This window comes from Sylvia atricapilla, chromosome 2, assembly GCF_009819655.1.
Source record: "Sylvia atricapilla isolate bSylAtr1 chromosome 2, bSylAtr1.pri, whole genome shotgun sequence".
Lineage (NCBI taxonomy): Eukaryota > Metazoa > Chordata > Aves > Passeriformes > Sylviidae > Sylvia > Sylvia atricapilla.
This window is the reverse complement of record NC_089141.1, coordinates 51,307,272-51,324,212: the sequence shown is the minus strand read 5'-3', so window position 1 is coordinate 51,324,212 and position 16,941 is coordinate 51,307,272.

Here is a 16,941-nt window from a genome sequence, read left to right as displayed (position 1 = left end):
TGATTCATGGCTTTGGATCCAGGCAGCAGCACACAACTGAAAAGCCACACACTAATAACTAAACGCTTCAGATGTTTCTCAGTTTATTATAGGCAGACAGTGAACAACAAAATGAGGGCAGAGCACCACAAAAACATCAAAGATCACGAGTCTTCAATTTTGTGCCTGTAACAGCAACACTCTGGCACACAGAATAGCCAGAAATTCAATTCTTCATCCTCCTTAACATTTTTCAGTGCTTCTTGTTAGAGAATATTGTTTAAATGGATTAGATCATAACCGGTTTTTCTTTCTCCCCTCGTCTCCCAGATGAAGATTAACAAGTGTCAGTAGTTACTATATTCAGTAACTTGCAACACAATTTGTTATTTTTCAAACAGTTCCCGAGTCTTAAATGAGGTAAAAAAACACCTTCTAAACCTGAATATCAAGATTCAAGGAGATTATTACTACAAAGCAGCCTTTATGAAGCTTTTGTTTCCAAAATACTAAGTTAATCATACTGATACTTCTGCCAAGGGATTGCTATTTCCCACCTGGAATCAGGCTTCTCTAACAGTACAGATGATAGGAAAAGATTTAGGCAGTTGCAGCCAGTCATAATGAGATAACACCTATACTGTAGTCAACAAACCTCAGAGACCTTAACAGGCACTTTTAAATCAAAGGCAGCTGTGTAAAGCAAGTATAGTTTAAGGGAAAGGGGAAAAGCTTGCTGTAAATGAAATGTTTCTAATTTAAAATTAAAACAAGGCAAACATCTTTGTGATGTTCTTCACAGCACCAATAAAAGCAACTTATATCTGAGTGAACTGAGTCCAGAGAAGAGATCCTTTGGTAGGATAATGTAATTTATGTCATGATTGTTTTCTAGCAAACATTTATAATACAACAAGTAATTTGAGGCAGAAAAAGCCTTCAGGTATTTGGTCTCTTCTGGCTGTTATTTTATACCAGTCTGACACTATTTGAGCCATTTGAAGCATACATAGTTTCAAAGAACATGAAAACACAGAATCACAGAACATTCTGAGTTGGAAAGAATCATCAAGTCCAATTCTTCAGCAAATGGCTCATGGAGGAATCAAACCTACAACCTTGGCCTTATTAGTACCACACTCCAACCAACTGAGCTTTGTTCTGAGAATTTCTTTTCCTTAAATATTCACAATATTAACTGATTCAAACTACATTACTGCAATGTACACACATTTTAAACAGCAAAACTCTTTTAAAATAATCAACCTCATCATGTTTCTATCAGCATTGCTCGTCCTAAGTCTCTTCACCACCACAGTTAATCTCCAAAAATACCACACTTATATACAAACTGAATTTAAAAAAAAAAAAAAAAAAAAGTTCCACAGATGTATTTATCAAGAACTTCACTAGCACCCACTTAGTAGATATAAATAAACTGCTTACCTACAACAAGGATCCTTTAATGTTTCTGCAATTTCTGTTATTCCATACTAGTATGAGCTTCTATCAAACTACTGGAGCAATCGGAGTTCAAAAGGAGAAATACTATTATGTGTCCTTCCTAAGAATCACCACTCTGTATTATTGGAGGTGGAGCTGAAACAATGCTCATTAGCTTCTATAGCATAAGTCATCATTAACAACTCATTTCAAAGATTATTTTCAGAGGATCCCCAGAGGACTTTGCATTTTTACTGCTTGTTATGGGGCTGGCATCCATGCTGGGGATTGGGACAATTTAGATAAAGAAGGTTTAACCTCCTTTAATATACAACCCATGTCCAACATGCTTTAAGTTCACCAATTCAGAAACATCACTTCCCTCCCAACACGCACGCACACACAAACACACACACACACACCAGCACTCACTGACCTGTCTTTCAACTGTATTGACTTCTGTCATTCCCATGGAGTAACTCTGCAAAAGTTTCTCTTCTTTCTGCAAGTTACTGCTTGCTTTTACTGGAGATGCTGTCTTGGACTTTTCACCAATAATCAGTAGTTCAGGCACATCACAAGCTGCCTGCTGCTTACGAATAGACACCAGGGATATGTTTCTGTCGTTTAAAGTAGCTACGTAGGAGAGTTCCCTTTTCATTTTATTGTCCAGTTTTCTCTTCATTATTTTTCTGGACTTTAAATACTGCAACGCCAAACAAAAGTTTTACGAGAGCAGTTATTTGTTGTCCTACAAGCCACACTTCTTTCAGCTACATTTACATCAGCTCAAAGAGTTCAGCCTGTCTAATCCACGTGCTGATTAGGCATTCATCACGAAATCCCAGATGGAACCTGTGATCCTTATGTAGGCTGCTTGCTGCACTCAGCTACCTGCTCTCCCTGCCAGTTCAAATGTTTCCCACCAATTGGCATCCCTCGTGCTTTCCCAACTGCGTTCGGCACTGCTGATCTCTGCACACGGCATTGCAGCAGGCTCAGCCAAGGCTGCCTTTCACAAGCTGCTCAAACATGACCTGTGTGCAGCACATAACCAGCCCACACAGACAAGCAGTAGCTCCTTGTGGCTACGGGCAAAATCACAGCCCCTACACAGGGAAAAGGCTCCTCCATTTCCTCCTCCTATGAAATTACCGGAGGTTGCTTGGATAAGATGAAGTCCCTTCTAACACTGAAAACATGCCCACAATTACCTAATTAGATAAGGCTCCTAGACCAAAGGTCTTTCACTCATTCAGGGCACAAGAACATTCATTCTTTGTTTCAAGAGGGAAAACAAAAGAGTCAGTACAATATTTACACTTTCTAAAATGTGCCTCCTTAGCCTCAGCAAGCCTTACTAAAAACCAATGAACCAAACAAAATTAAATGAGCAATTAGTGCCAGAAAGGCAAGAAATAAAATATATTCTCCTTAAATTCTCTAGGCAACAACAGGGGACATCTAATTTAGACAGCCAGACACATGACAGGTACTAGAAGTGCCTTGAGCCAAGTCTGAATATATTTCTCTGGGATTGCCCACAGCAAATTCACAGCACTATGCTAATGCAGCAAATGGGATCTCCTGTTCCCAAGTCCACAGTGGTGCAATCCACTTCTAAAGGCACCACTGAACAGGGCCATGCATTTATGCATTTATACATTTATAAAATATAAATTTTCACTCACTGCACATGCAAGCCTTAAAATAATTGTTTTAAATTTAATCAGAATCTCTTGGACTTGTTGGAAAAAGTAACAAATTTACTCCTATGCAGAGGTTAGCACACAGGGTCAAAACCTCAGCACATCTCTGTCACATCACGAAAACATGAGGGATAAATGACACTTCACCTGACAAAAGAATTAGTATAATATTTATAATTAGTGTGCCTCTTTACCCTCAGCTAGCTTTACTAAAAACCAACAACAGGACAAATTCAGATTCTTCTTACTTCTGAAGGCAGATACACGCCTCGCATCCCTGTCACATGGAGAGTGGTCTAGAAAGCCACAATGCAGGACATTAGCATCCGAGATTGCCTCCCTATCATAACTTCCCCACAACTGTGGATCCTCAGTTCTTGGAAAAAGAAGATCTTCTGCCAGAGAAGTGAAACTCCAAATACCGCTGGAGCACTATTCTATATCATTGTCTTAATACAAAAAATCAGTGACAATATTAAACATTTTTAAAGGGCTATTTCTAAAATATTTTGAGAAATGGCCCTTCTAAAGAGAATTACTACAAAGGTTAAAGTGTCTGTGTTTGTTCTGCATTTATCAAACCAATTAGAGCCACATCTGACTTCAGTTTGAACACTTTACTGAACATTGTGTTAAAGGTAAAATCATTTCAGGAATAACTGATTTTAACTGGTTTTAAAATGAGCAGTTGAAAATCATAGAATTTGACTTATGTGAAAAATTTCAGTACAACTGAAATACAATTTCAATACAACTTTGGTGTTGTATTGAAGCTAAGTCTACATACTAAATACATATATAAAGCTAAAAAATACTATCCATCCTTCTAAAACAAAACAGGCCTCTCATCCTAAATCAAATATATTCAGAAATTCAGCTCTGTGTTCTAATTCCAAATAAAGCCAATTTTCTAATTCTTGATTTTCTAAGGGATCAGGAATTCCAGTTTCTGGCCATCAATATAGCATATATTTGATCCACTCATCTCTGACAATATCCTTGCTATTAAAAATATCCCAAACCCTACTGAGCTTGTTTCTCAGGTAGCTAATATTCAAAAATATACTGTGAGGAAAAAGACCATAACAACAACTTAGGCTTTGGGTTTGGTTTTTTTTTTTCGTTTCAGGTTCACCAGCAAAGCTCAGCTTAGACTGACTTAGACTTAGAATAACAAGACATTGAAAAAAGTATCTTCTCTCCAATTGCCCTCAATCACCGTTTCCTGTTGCCACCCCACCATTGCCCCCCCCCCTCCAACTTCTGAGCAACTCTAAGATAAAAATCTGTTTGTTTCTAACAGCAATGGAGAGAAATTCTTGCTTAGTGCCCCACAGTCCTTCGCCTACAGCAGGGTCCTGAATACTGATTTGGAGATAGAAAAGAAACACGTAAAGTTGTGCTTTGAACACATTCAGGAACACATTTGAACACATTCAGTTTACAAGATACTTATCCACATTAAAAAGAAGATTTGGCTGGGGAAAAAAAAAAAGCTTGCTATAGTTCTTCAGACAAAAGGGACATAAGACATATTTTAACTACTTTAAGTACCTAGTTTAGCTGTGAGCTGGAGCAGAGCAGTGGCAAAAGAAATCTCTGCAGCTGACAGAGTCTCTGCAGCTCTTGGAGAAGAGGCACCAATCACAAAGCCGAAACCACTGAGAATCTTTTAAAGCTAAGTAATTTCTATTTACATTAATACATGAGACTGAAAGCTCAGAGGTTCTGCCTCACCTCAGTCACTGCACAACTCTCTAATGGTTCAGAAAACACTTCACGAAGGGATCCAATATTGGCACCTCAAGGCTGGCAATGTCTGCCAGGGAAGTGAGGCAGATGCTTGGAATTAACCTCTATGATTTCTGCTGCTGCTGCACTCCAACAGACTGCTACTGCTTCCAAATGATTTTCTCCATTCTATCTCAATTAATTGCCCCTTAAAGTCTAAGCTAATTGTGTCAGCTGCAGACAGAGAGTGAGGATTTACTTAAGGCTGAATTAAGAAAGGCAATATTGCCCTTCTCATCTGACACTAACACTAGTTACCACTCTAGTTTAAGGCAGGATTTTGCAGAGCTTAGGATTTTGACCAGAAGGAATCATTCTGGCTTGGTAGTACAAAATTCAGATCACAAATAAAAAACATGCCTGCTGCCTTCACAGCTTTCTCCTAGTGTCTTGCAGCAGTGTTTGCATTTTCATATCAGAAAACACAGGACATTCCAAGAAAACCAAATCACTTTGATTTAAAGGCTCAAAGCTGATCAGACATGGGTTTTTCTCTTTATATTACCTGCATTATCAGACTACATGATAAACACACAAGAACAATGTGTTCTTATATGAATTTTGTTTACAAGAAGCATTTATCCTTGGCTTTATAGGATATCTTGGCCACACCTAATCTGCCTGCTTTCCAAAGAAAGCATCTTATATAGTCTTAACAATGCCTTGAAAGATGAGATGCTTGGGTTGAAGGAACAAAACGGGGACTGGGAGGTTAGGGGGTAATATTTCTTTAATCTGTACAGGGAAAAATAATGAAAAACAAAGTTCAGTGAGAAGGAGCACATGTGTTGGCTATAGTTCAACAGGAGCAAAGTGCTGCACACCTTAGGAGCAGAAACACTGAAAGAGCTTGAAGTGTCACTCTAAGGAAGGCATGAAAGAAAGGGTGGAGCAGCACAGAGGTCATGCCCTGTTTAAGACAACGGGAACTAAGCTACAGGAATGACCGAAATGGTGAGCAAAAGCTGACTTTTGCTTCACTAACTCAAATACATGTTGCTTTTCCTGCATCTGCACATGCTAACAGACTAAAACCTGTACATGCTTTTCATGTATGACTGTAGTCTCTCAAACGACACTTAAATGTGAATGACATCAACTTTAACCTTTGCTTTTTTCCCCTCCCTCAAAGAACACAATATAGATAAGACTTTAAGCGGGCCAGGAGGCTAAAGGAGACTCCACCTTTGTGAATGCCTAAGTAGGAGTTGAACACTCAGCTATACTGAGTGCTTCTTGGAGAAATTTAAAAAGCAATCTTGTATTTATGATCCTACTGTAGCCCCATAGAGCCATCTGGAAATTAATGTCTTTGTCACCAGCTGTATTATTCATATTTTGTGTATTCACACATGCTTCTCAGACGGTGTATTTATTACCAGCAATCCAGCAACAATCTGCATTTCTGTTGCTCAGTAAATGACAGTCTTGTACTTGGCTATGAGAGTTGCTGAATGCCACCAGACTTCTGATCTGGCTGCAAAAGCTCACTGGGTACAACCAGACTTATGGTGAATTGCACTGTTCATGCATCTGCAACCATGATGCTTCTTACTGAGCACAACTGGACTTGCAGTGCCACATTGGCTCTGCATTTCTGGTGCTTAGAGCTGAACTGGCTATCACTCAGCTGTCCCAAGTCCCTGTGATACCTGAGATCAAGCTGGACCAATTATTTTGTGTCAAATCTCCTTCCTCTTAATGCAACAGAAAGGCTAGTCTTGCTTTTAAGGCAACAATTCATCAGAGAGACAAAAGGAATCAGTTCAGTTATGTGCACTTCATGTCAGTGCAAAGAGGGATGTATTGGTATTGATACATCACCCTAGAAATCCAGTCTGCTTTTGAATCTTAATAATTTTCCTACTCTCCTCTTCAGACATCATTTTAAACCCTTAAAATACAATCATACAATCATCACAAAATACAATCACAGAGTCATCACCAAAATACAATGAAGCATACAAACAATGATATGAGGCTAAACCACAAGTCATTTCATATTTGACTGTATTCTGAGTTATTCCTAATTTGTCTTCTGGATGCAGTCAGCTAAAATGTTTGAATTCCTTCTCCCTTTTCCAATCTTAGCAGGGCTAGATTGTATTTGGTTTTAAAACTTACAATGCAACTGCAGGAGACAGAGCATTTAGTAAAAAAAAAAAAAAAAAAAAAAAAAAGCTGAAGGGGGGAAGCAAAATACTGCAAAACTCATAGTAATATCACAAACAACAGTGCTGGCAACTCACAGGTATCAACAAATCATTTAAACATTGCTTGAGAGTGAACCTGGGAAACATCCAGTCCTTGTGTGAAACAACTGTTTTTCCTCTGTCAGGGCCCTCTTTAAGCCAAAAGCGAAGTAGTTAGTAAAGGTATCCACTTTTTCTTCAAACAAATTCCTGTGCTTGCTCTACAATCATTCTGCAATCGTAGTAAGCAACTCAAGCCTCCCATTTCCCCCATGAATCAATCAATCACACCTGAAAGTTCAGTGGAAGCTCGGTCATATTCAAGGTACAGAACTATGTCCTTTATTCTCTTAACTGACATAATTCTTACTGAACACACAAAAAAAGGCCACATCTCATTTTTATTAAAGAAGCAACAAAACTGTCTCTTCACCTACATTTGCACCTAGTTTTGAGCCACAAAATCAGAAAGAGTTCTTTGGCCACAGTCATAAGAAAATTGGCAGCAACCAGATACACAAGTGTTTCTATAGCATAAATGGTATAGATTTTTTTTTAGCAGATGAAGAAGCATGATCATTATTTCTTACATTATTAGGAAAAAGGAAACTACTGAAATCTGAAATATAAGGAAACAAATTCCTACCTGCCATGATTTAAATTGCGTAAGAGTTAATGACCTAATTTCAAATCACATCAACTCAGACTTTGGCTTCAGTTTTTCAGGAAGCAGACTCAATCTTCTCCAAATATTTAAAAAAGGTTTGTTTGCTCGAAACCAGCAAAACTCAGCAAAGTACCTTGCTTGTAACAGGGCCCCAAAATAAGTACTGATCTTTTTCATTCCACAGCTTTTTGTATGATTGTAAATTGTGTGGACTTGGTACTTTGTCTGCTTTTAGAAGTGTTGGTTTCATTATGATAATTTCTGTTATCTGTTTATACTGCAGAAATTTGTTTTTAAGACCTGGAAACCACAAGGCTGATCTTATTATCACACAAAAAGGCACACCTCTTAGGTCAAGGTTTAAGTGCAAAGAACAATTGCATTCTGCATGAATTAATTTGAGTCAAGATTTCCACTACTGCTTATGCACCAAGCAGTTGAAGAAGGCTGGCAGAATTTGTCATGCCACAACAAACCTAGTATTTTTACTTCTGTGTTTCCAAGTTAATTTTCTGATCTTGTCCATGATTTGCTCCTGTTCAAAGCTGGTTTTGTCTCGTGATTTCTGTGAAAAAGCTTTTTAGAATTCCATGCAGAGAAAAGGGACATGCATTTTAACAATTTTAACTGTAATATTTAAATTACAACCTGAGAATGAGTAATATTACAAAAGTAACTATTTTAAAAGACTAATTTGAGAAAACAGAAAGAGCTATTACTTGTGAACAAATATTTGCTGTCCACATTTAGAAATAAGAAATAATTCATATTACTTCTGCTTAAAATGTGTAAATTTCTCAGTATTTGTTGTAGCATTTAAAAAATACCTCCTACGCTTACTTTGATTATATAAAGTGATAAGCCTCTGAATTGTGATTTAAGTAAATAAGATGACTGATTTTTTCAATTATTATTTTTTTCCCTGAAGTAAACAGCTATTCACCCTGCTGTAGCAGGCAAACTAATACCTGGGCCTGGGTAAACTAATACCAGGAACCTGGGACTACATAAACAGCATAAAGCATATAATATTTGTAAAATATACAAAAAAAACCCCAAACAAACAAACAAACAAAAAACCAACCCCAGAAACTGACAACTCTGATTTGAGCTTATACTTCAGGTTCTAAGGCCAGTCAACTGCTCAGCCGCTGAATTCAAGAAAAAAAAGACAAAACAGTACTTTGTCTTTGCATTACAGATGCCACATCTAAAATACAAACACACTGCCCTTGTAAGGGAAGGCCAGATATGTAAAGGCTAGACCAAATTCAGTTTCTTTTAACAATGATTTCTGCCTATCTCAGACTGGCAAGGACCACATACATACACAGAGAGAGGAGTTTCCAGAAACTCCCAAATCCCTAAGTAAGCTTGAAAGCTGCACTCCTCACCACAGCACTTGGGCTCCTCCGACATAGTGCCTTGAGCAAAGTCCTGTCTGCTTTCTCAGTGGTCCAGGCAAAATTCTGTGTGGGAAGAAGGGTTTCCACTTTTTGTTTGGTTCTTTCACTTCCTTTTCCCCTGTTTTCCCTGTGGACTGGTTGCAGTTACTGGGTAGAAAAAGTCAAGACGGTGTTAGAGCCCTCTCTGTGGTCTCACTCTTGCAGAGAGCACAATCTCTCAGGTGACCCTGTGTCACAGGGCTCAGACACAGCCCTGCCAGGCTGGCATGAGGACCCTTCTCACCTGCCTTCCACCTCTTGCCCTTTTGGACTGTGCCACGTGCTGCCAAGACTATTGTCCTTCCACATCCTTCCACGTGTGAACAAACCACAGCACTGCTCCCACGCCTCTGAGCGCGGCATCACTGCACTCATGGTGGGACTGAAGGGACACGAGGGGCCAGCCAGGGCCCCCAAAATACAGTGCTACCCTTAGGGGCATTTTCTTCCCAATTTAGAGAGGGAAGAAGATGTGCCAGCTCTCTGGCTGGCCTGCTCTGCCACAGCAGGCAAGAAGTGAGGAGGGGAACCTTTGCTGAGAACATGGAGTAGAGGCTTTTCTGTTTCCAGTTGACAGAGATCAAAACTATAATGTATGTGAGCTGCTGTTTAACTAACTTGCAATTCTACAAAAGTCAATTATTTGCTATCCAGGGCTCAGAATTATACAGTAGTGCCCTGTCCAAGTCTAATATCTCACATAAACTTACAGTTAACTCTTAGACAAGAACCAAAGGCACGGAGCTGCCAGTTTATATCAGGGATAAAAACATACTTCAAGTGACCATGAAAGTAAGTAGAAGTTGCCTGGGTAGAGACATATTGATTCACTGCAGAGTCTTACAGAAATTAAAAAAGAAAAATTTAAAAAAACCAACAAAACCAACATATATATATATATATATATATATATATGTGCTGTCATTGGTTTGTTTTGTGGGTTTTTTTGTTTGTTTTTTTTTTTTAATTTTATGTTTGTTTGGGTTTTTTCCACTAGAACATCTAATAATAATTCCTTATGGAATAACGTAACACTAGCAGCCTACAAATTCTTACCTAATTTGGTAAGAATTCAGGTACAACTATCAGAACTAAAGCAACAGTCAGGGATGAAACTGTTAACACAGGAAACTACTGCTAATTTTATGCAATCTCTTCCATACAAACAGTTGTTTAGAAAATCACCTAAGGGAAATGGCAACACTCTCTCTGTTTACAAGTATTTTTATCTGAAATATTTAAGACCTAGATTGAAATACACAGTTAAAATCCTGATTTCAAATGCAGACATGTTGCCTCAGGCTGTTTCCTGTGACATATACACTGGCTCATCATGACTCAAACTCACGGTCAAAACAGCATTCATTTATTGCATGAGAATACAGAGGAAACTGGGGACATCTGATCTGACTCCTGAAGAAAGAGTTCCTTGGAGCCTGAAGCAGTGAGGAAAGAAAAACACAAAAAAACTTTCTAACTCTGAAACTGAGTTTCAGCTCTGGGCAATACTCTTATTTCCAGAGGTCATGTCAGTCTGTTCTCTAGGCAAAGAATATTTCTTCCAAGGACACATTTAGCCAAAACCAATGCATTCCACAGCTCAGCATAAAAGAAGGTACCAACCCTGGGAGTTGCTGAGCAACCATCTGAGATTTATTAACTGCTCTCAATTCCTGGAAAGCATAGATGTTAACCATGGAAATTCAGGCTTGATTCATCTACCATTCCCTCCTGGTACCTCTGCTTACTGAAAGAAAAGGTTGTGCAGCAGGGAACTACTTTTAAGCAGCCCTGGTTCACCCCCTGAAAGAGAATCTTTGATTGAATCTACTTCATGGGAAAATCACCGACCTTTCAAGCTTTCTTCATCCTTGGAATAGAAATAAGTCAGAGGAGGTGATGAAGCACAGTATCCACGACTCTCATGCCCGGACTAGCCAAACAGTCTCCTCGAACTCTCCCTTCTGTCCTGCTCTGCAGGCAGTTTCTGGCTCCTTTCTCTTTCCTAATCAGTGCCAAGGAGCCAGACACAAGCACAGAATGCAAATCCTGCTTTGTTCTGGCTCCATGTGAAACAACTTGGATTTTCATCTGAATAGCATTCTTCCTTGCTTCCTTAAACAGGCAGAGAGGTGTGCACAAACACATGTGGCAAAATGCACACTGAACAAGCCAGTGTAGTGAACAAGTTATGTAAACCTTTTAAAATTTGAAAAGGGGTACTTCATTCAGTAAAAAGATTCACAGTGAAGTTTTACAGCTCCCTGAGGACTTTCATAGTTGATATGAGCAGGTATGATGGTGAAAGAGATGGTCCTCATGATCCCCTTCATGTTCTAATTAGGTGCAGATGGCCACAGATATATTACTATCTATCTGCAGAAAGGAGAATGAAAAGCAAAAAGGGCTTGGGTCTGCTATCACAGACCTTCAAAAATGGTCCCTAGATCCTCAAGAATCCCAAACTTCCGCCTGAAAAAGCAGTGACTTAAGATGAGTCCAAATGTTCTTTTGCAAGCTCAGTGATGCTCATTAGGGGTACATCATTTGTCATCTCAGTTCTGCCACTGCTCTAAGTTGCTTGAAAACTTTTCCTTCAGCCACCATAAAAATGGCAGATGTTTAGGGTCCATGGGAGTTTAAAACAGTCACAACCTACCGAAACTGATTTGTTTTCCTTCATGGTCCTTATTGGACATGGACAAAAATGTCCAACTGGGACAATTTTTGTGAAAATAATCTTCTGTTAATCAAAAGATATGGGTTCAGCCTGTACAAATTGCCTGGTGATACAAATAAATGTGCTTTATGAGCTCTCCTGCAAATATAATTTGTAGATCCAAGCTGCTTAATTCTGCATTGCTTCTGCCAAAAAAAAGAGCAGGTTTTGCTCACAGATATATGGCATGAACACCTATGCCCTAGAACATGTAACTCAGAATTAAGGATGACAGTGAAAAAGAAATTACTAGAATTGCTTATATTTAGAAACTTCAATATTACAAGGTATCAGTAAAAACAACCCCACAGTGTATATCAATGCCACAGTTTCTTACCAACCCCTGGGTTTTGCTTCACAAATATTCAGCATAGAACTGGTGCAACTTTATTTCTGCTCCTGTTACTATGCAATGAAGAGTAAATGTACTGTAATATTCAACAGCCTATCACAAGACACATACAAAAGTGAAAAAACTTACTCTGTATATGAATGATCTGAGATTCAGTCTACTGAAAACAGTCCCATGCATTTTCGTAGCTCAGACAGCAGCCCTGAACAAGAGACTTGTTGCTACACAGTGAATATTTCTGAAAGAAAGTACCTAACTGTACAAGAAAGTATAACAGACCACATGACTGTCATATGAATATCCTTACACAATTTTAATCCAGTTTTTTTCTATTATTACTTGCCAGTGGTTTTATCTTACTGAGTTACTCAAATGTGGACTACTCAGCAAGAATGAGAGTTACAAAAATATGCTTTTAAACTGTCTCAAATGACTTGCAGGCTTGGGGAGAACACACAGTGAGTGGATTCTGCTATTTATTCTAAATACTCCTCAAAAAGCCTGTTTGCAAGGGCTTTCTTTAGAGTAAGGAGCTTACTAAGGAAAGCAATTAAAACAGGACATAAAAGACTTACAGAGGCAACAAAAAAATAAAAATTTGGTACATCTCTGGGAAGGTGAAAACAAAACTGACTTCATAACAAGGCTAGTTTACTTTCACTGACATGTCAGCCTTGTGGAATTTCTACAGACAAAATTTTGAATAGCATTCTCACTGCTGGAGTGGGAACACCACGGAGAGCTCATCACTACTCCTGCTAAAGTTCTTGTCAGTACCTGAAATGCATGCATGCCATATCCTCTGCTACATATGAATGAAGGTGGAGAAGTTGTGTAGTGTCGATGACTCAATTAATTAGCCTCTGTTGGACGTTCACACATTAAAGGTAAGCTTTGCAGTCTGCAAGTCTTGTCAGCAACACAGGTTTCATACTGCTCACATCAGCAGCTGAAAACTCCGTGATTAATGAAAAGCTAACAGAAGACCTTTGAAAGAATTAGTACATCTGTTTTTAATTACCACTAGAGGAACTAAGAAGAAAAATAAAGCAACTAAGATTAGTAAGAGCGTGGGACAACTTTTCTGTGAGGAAAAGCTGAGGGAACTGGTATTGTTCAAGCCCAGACAAGGCTTGACAGAGCCTTCAATGTGTGAAGGGAGGGTGAAAAGAGGAGCTATGCTCTTTTCACTGGGGTCCAGTGACAGAACCAGAGGTAACGGGGCTAAAAACTGAAACACAGAAAGTTCCCTCGGAACATCAGGAAACACTTTTTCACTGTGAGGGTGATCAAGCACTGGCACAGGTTACACAGGGAGGTTGTGCACTGTCCATCCTTGGAGGTATTCAAAACTCATCTGGACTCAGTCCTGGACAATCTGCTTTAGGTACTCCTTTTGGGCAGGGGGGCTGGAGAAGATGGCCTCCAGTGGCCACAGAATCATAGAAAGGTTTGGAAGGGACATTAAAGATCATTTAGTTCCAACCCCTCTACTGTGGTCAAGGATGCTACTCACTAGGATCAGGTTGCTCAGGGCCCCATCCAACCTGGCCTTGAACACTTCCAGGGATAGGAAATCCAGAAGTTCTCTGGGTAGCCTGTTGCACCCTCACAGCGAAGAATTTCTTCCTAACATGTAATCTGAATCTTTCCTCTTTTAATTTAAAACCATTTCCCCTTGTCCTATCTGATGTTGTTGTACACAACAACGACACAGATGCTGTCTTCAGAAGGCTGAAAATGACTCCTTTATTTTTGGGATGTGCCTCTTTTTTATACTATTCTACACAGACCAGTTTGATTGGTGAAACAAAGGGAAACTTCTTCAATCACATTGGTCAGACCAGAGGGACATCAAGAAGAAGTATCTCCTAGGGAAAAGAATGTAAACAAAGTTACAGTTACAGAAACACGTCTCTTGTTTACAGAAAATTCCCTGAAAGAATTTCAGAAAACCAAAACATCTCAGGCACAAACCACAGCTACACCTATCTGTCCATGTAGTAAGTCATGCTCCCTCTTTTTTATAACCCCTCTTTAAGTGCTGGAAGGCTGCAATGAGGTCTCCCTGGAGCCTTCTCTTCTTCAGCCTGAAGAGCCCCAACACTCTTAGCCTATCTTCATAGGAGAGATATTCCAGCCCTCTGATCCTCTTCATGGCTCTCCACTGGACTTGCTGCAACAGGACCCTGTCTTTTCTGTGTTGAAGACTGCAAAGCTGGATACAGCACTCCAGGTGGGGTCTCACCAGAGTGGAGCAGAGCAGCAGAATTCCCTCCCTCGCTCTGCTGCCCACACTGTTTTTGATGCTGCCCAGGATGTTGTTGGCCTTCTGCACTACAATTGCACATTGCCAGCTCCTCTCCAGCTTTTTGTCCATGAGAATCCTTAAGTCCTTCTCTGCAGGGCTACTCTCACCGAGTTCTACTCTGTACTCATGTCTGGGATTATCCCAGTCCAGGTGCAGCACCTAGACATTGAGCCATTGGCCACAACTCTGGCGGCATCCATCCAACCAATTCCTCCTCCCCACCTCAGATATTCTGTGATTCCTTGAACTATAAATTATTGGAGCTGAGAAAACTATTTGACATTCCCACATCAGGCAGATTTCTCCCTAAACTAGCAAGTGAAACTCAAAAGCCAGGTATGTAGGTGTCTCCCTCACTAATTAGTCTTCTTGCTTCCAGGAATTCTTCATCATTATTACTTAAGTCTCATCTTAATTAAGCTGTGATCTGTGGTCCTTCAGCTTCTGAAAGACTTGGTGTAAGATTCATACCTTCCAAGGGAGTGACCATGGACTCCTTTCCAAGTCGGTGGGGAGAAACATAAATTTCATCTATGATAGTCTGGACTTCCTGTTCCCAAGAATAATTTGCCTCTTCCTCTGAACTCAGACAATAATCTTCAAATGTTGAAGAAAGAAAGGTGTTTTGAGGTCAGAGAGGTAAATCTAGCAGAGATCTATTCTATAAACATTCTGCATTTTTTAAAGGCAACTTGTCTATCAGGGAAGAGGAAAAAGATTAAGGGAGAGAAATCAATACCTGTTGCATCATCCTTATGAGAGCTGTTGGTTCAGAAATGAAATGTTAGGCCATGCTTACTGGACATCCCACAGACCTCTTCCAATTTACTTGCTTACGTAGAGACATCCTGGTAAAACCTACAGTTAGTGGTACTTAGGACAGTCAAAATATTTAAATAAAAACATCAGTAAAATAACCAATAAATTTCAGAGTTTCTCCAGTTTCATTCTCACAGGGTGAGTCCTCCTAAATGGAAAACTCAATCCAGACAAGTCAGAACCAAATGACCATCATTTAACCTGGACTTTTCTCACTCCCACTACAGCCTTTGTCTCTCTGCCTCTGGTTATAGCAGTGGCCACATAAATCAATGATTCATTTTCCAACCTGCACTCTTCTCATGCAGAAAGAAGGCACAGCATGACTTTCATACTAACATAACACCTACAAGACCTCAAAATGCACAGGTGGCTAGAATATGAATTAGATCATGCTGACCTCAAAGAGGCAGAAGGATCACAGGTTCTGGAAAGGTCCTATTTAATGAAACAAGGTTTGAAATTTCCTCACATTTTGGACAATCTCAATTCTGAAAGAGATTGAGGAATGAGTTATCTGAATCAAACTTCCCACATAAAGCATTTTATGATTTTTAAATGGAGAATGGTTTGGGGGGAAAAGAAGCACGAAGCAATGTGACAGGAGATCAGAAATGTTTCGGATTGTTCTGTCAAAGTCTCTCCTCATCTAGACAGTCTGGTAGTTTCACACAATGCTTCTCAGGACCCCAGAGATCACGGTGAGTTCCTTACATTGTTCCAAGGATGACATTTTAGGACCATGAAGTCTTGATGTGGACTGACACATCATTAGTACTATTTTGAAAAACCAGCACCATTCGGTCTGTGCACATGCTCTCCAATCAAGACAAAAGAGGGCAAAAAGTATATTGGGCAGCGATCACCTCAGTGGCATTTGTCCCCATGATCCTGTTCGTGGGATCGTTTTGAAGACGGTTTCCAGGCGCAGCCTGTGTTGGACACCCTGCACTGGGTCTCACAACATAAACCTGCACGCAGTCGCTGGCAGCTCCCCCTCCATAATGAGGGATTCACTGACAAGCAGGAGATTACGGCAGGGCTGCAAGCGACGACATGGAGTTCATGGAGGCCATCCCCTCCTGGCCAACGAGAAGGGCCAGCATTTACACGGGAACACCTGGGAAGTGTGGGATGTAGCACAAACCCCGCGTTCGCGGGAGGCCTCCGCCTGCGAGCGCCCGCCCTTCCACCGTGCCCAAGGAACCCGAGGACGTCCCTTGAGGAGGGCGCAGTGCAATTCAAGGAGCAGCGCGTGTTATGTCTGACTAAACTGTGCCAGGGATGTGCCACTCTCTTCCAGCATCTGGGAAAAACGCTCCATGCAGCAGCACGGGCCGCCCAACAACTTACTGCACCGCACTCCTTCCACGGGGTGCAGGCCGTGCGCTTACTGGGCGGAGCGACGGCAAGGAGGAGGCGGAGGAGGCGGGGAAGGAGGAGGAGGAGGAAGAAGAGGAGGAGGAGGAGGCAGCAGCATGGCTCCCGCCCCTCCGGGGCGCCGCCAGCCGGGA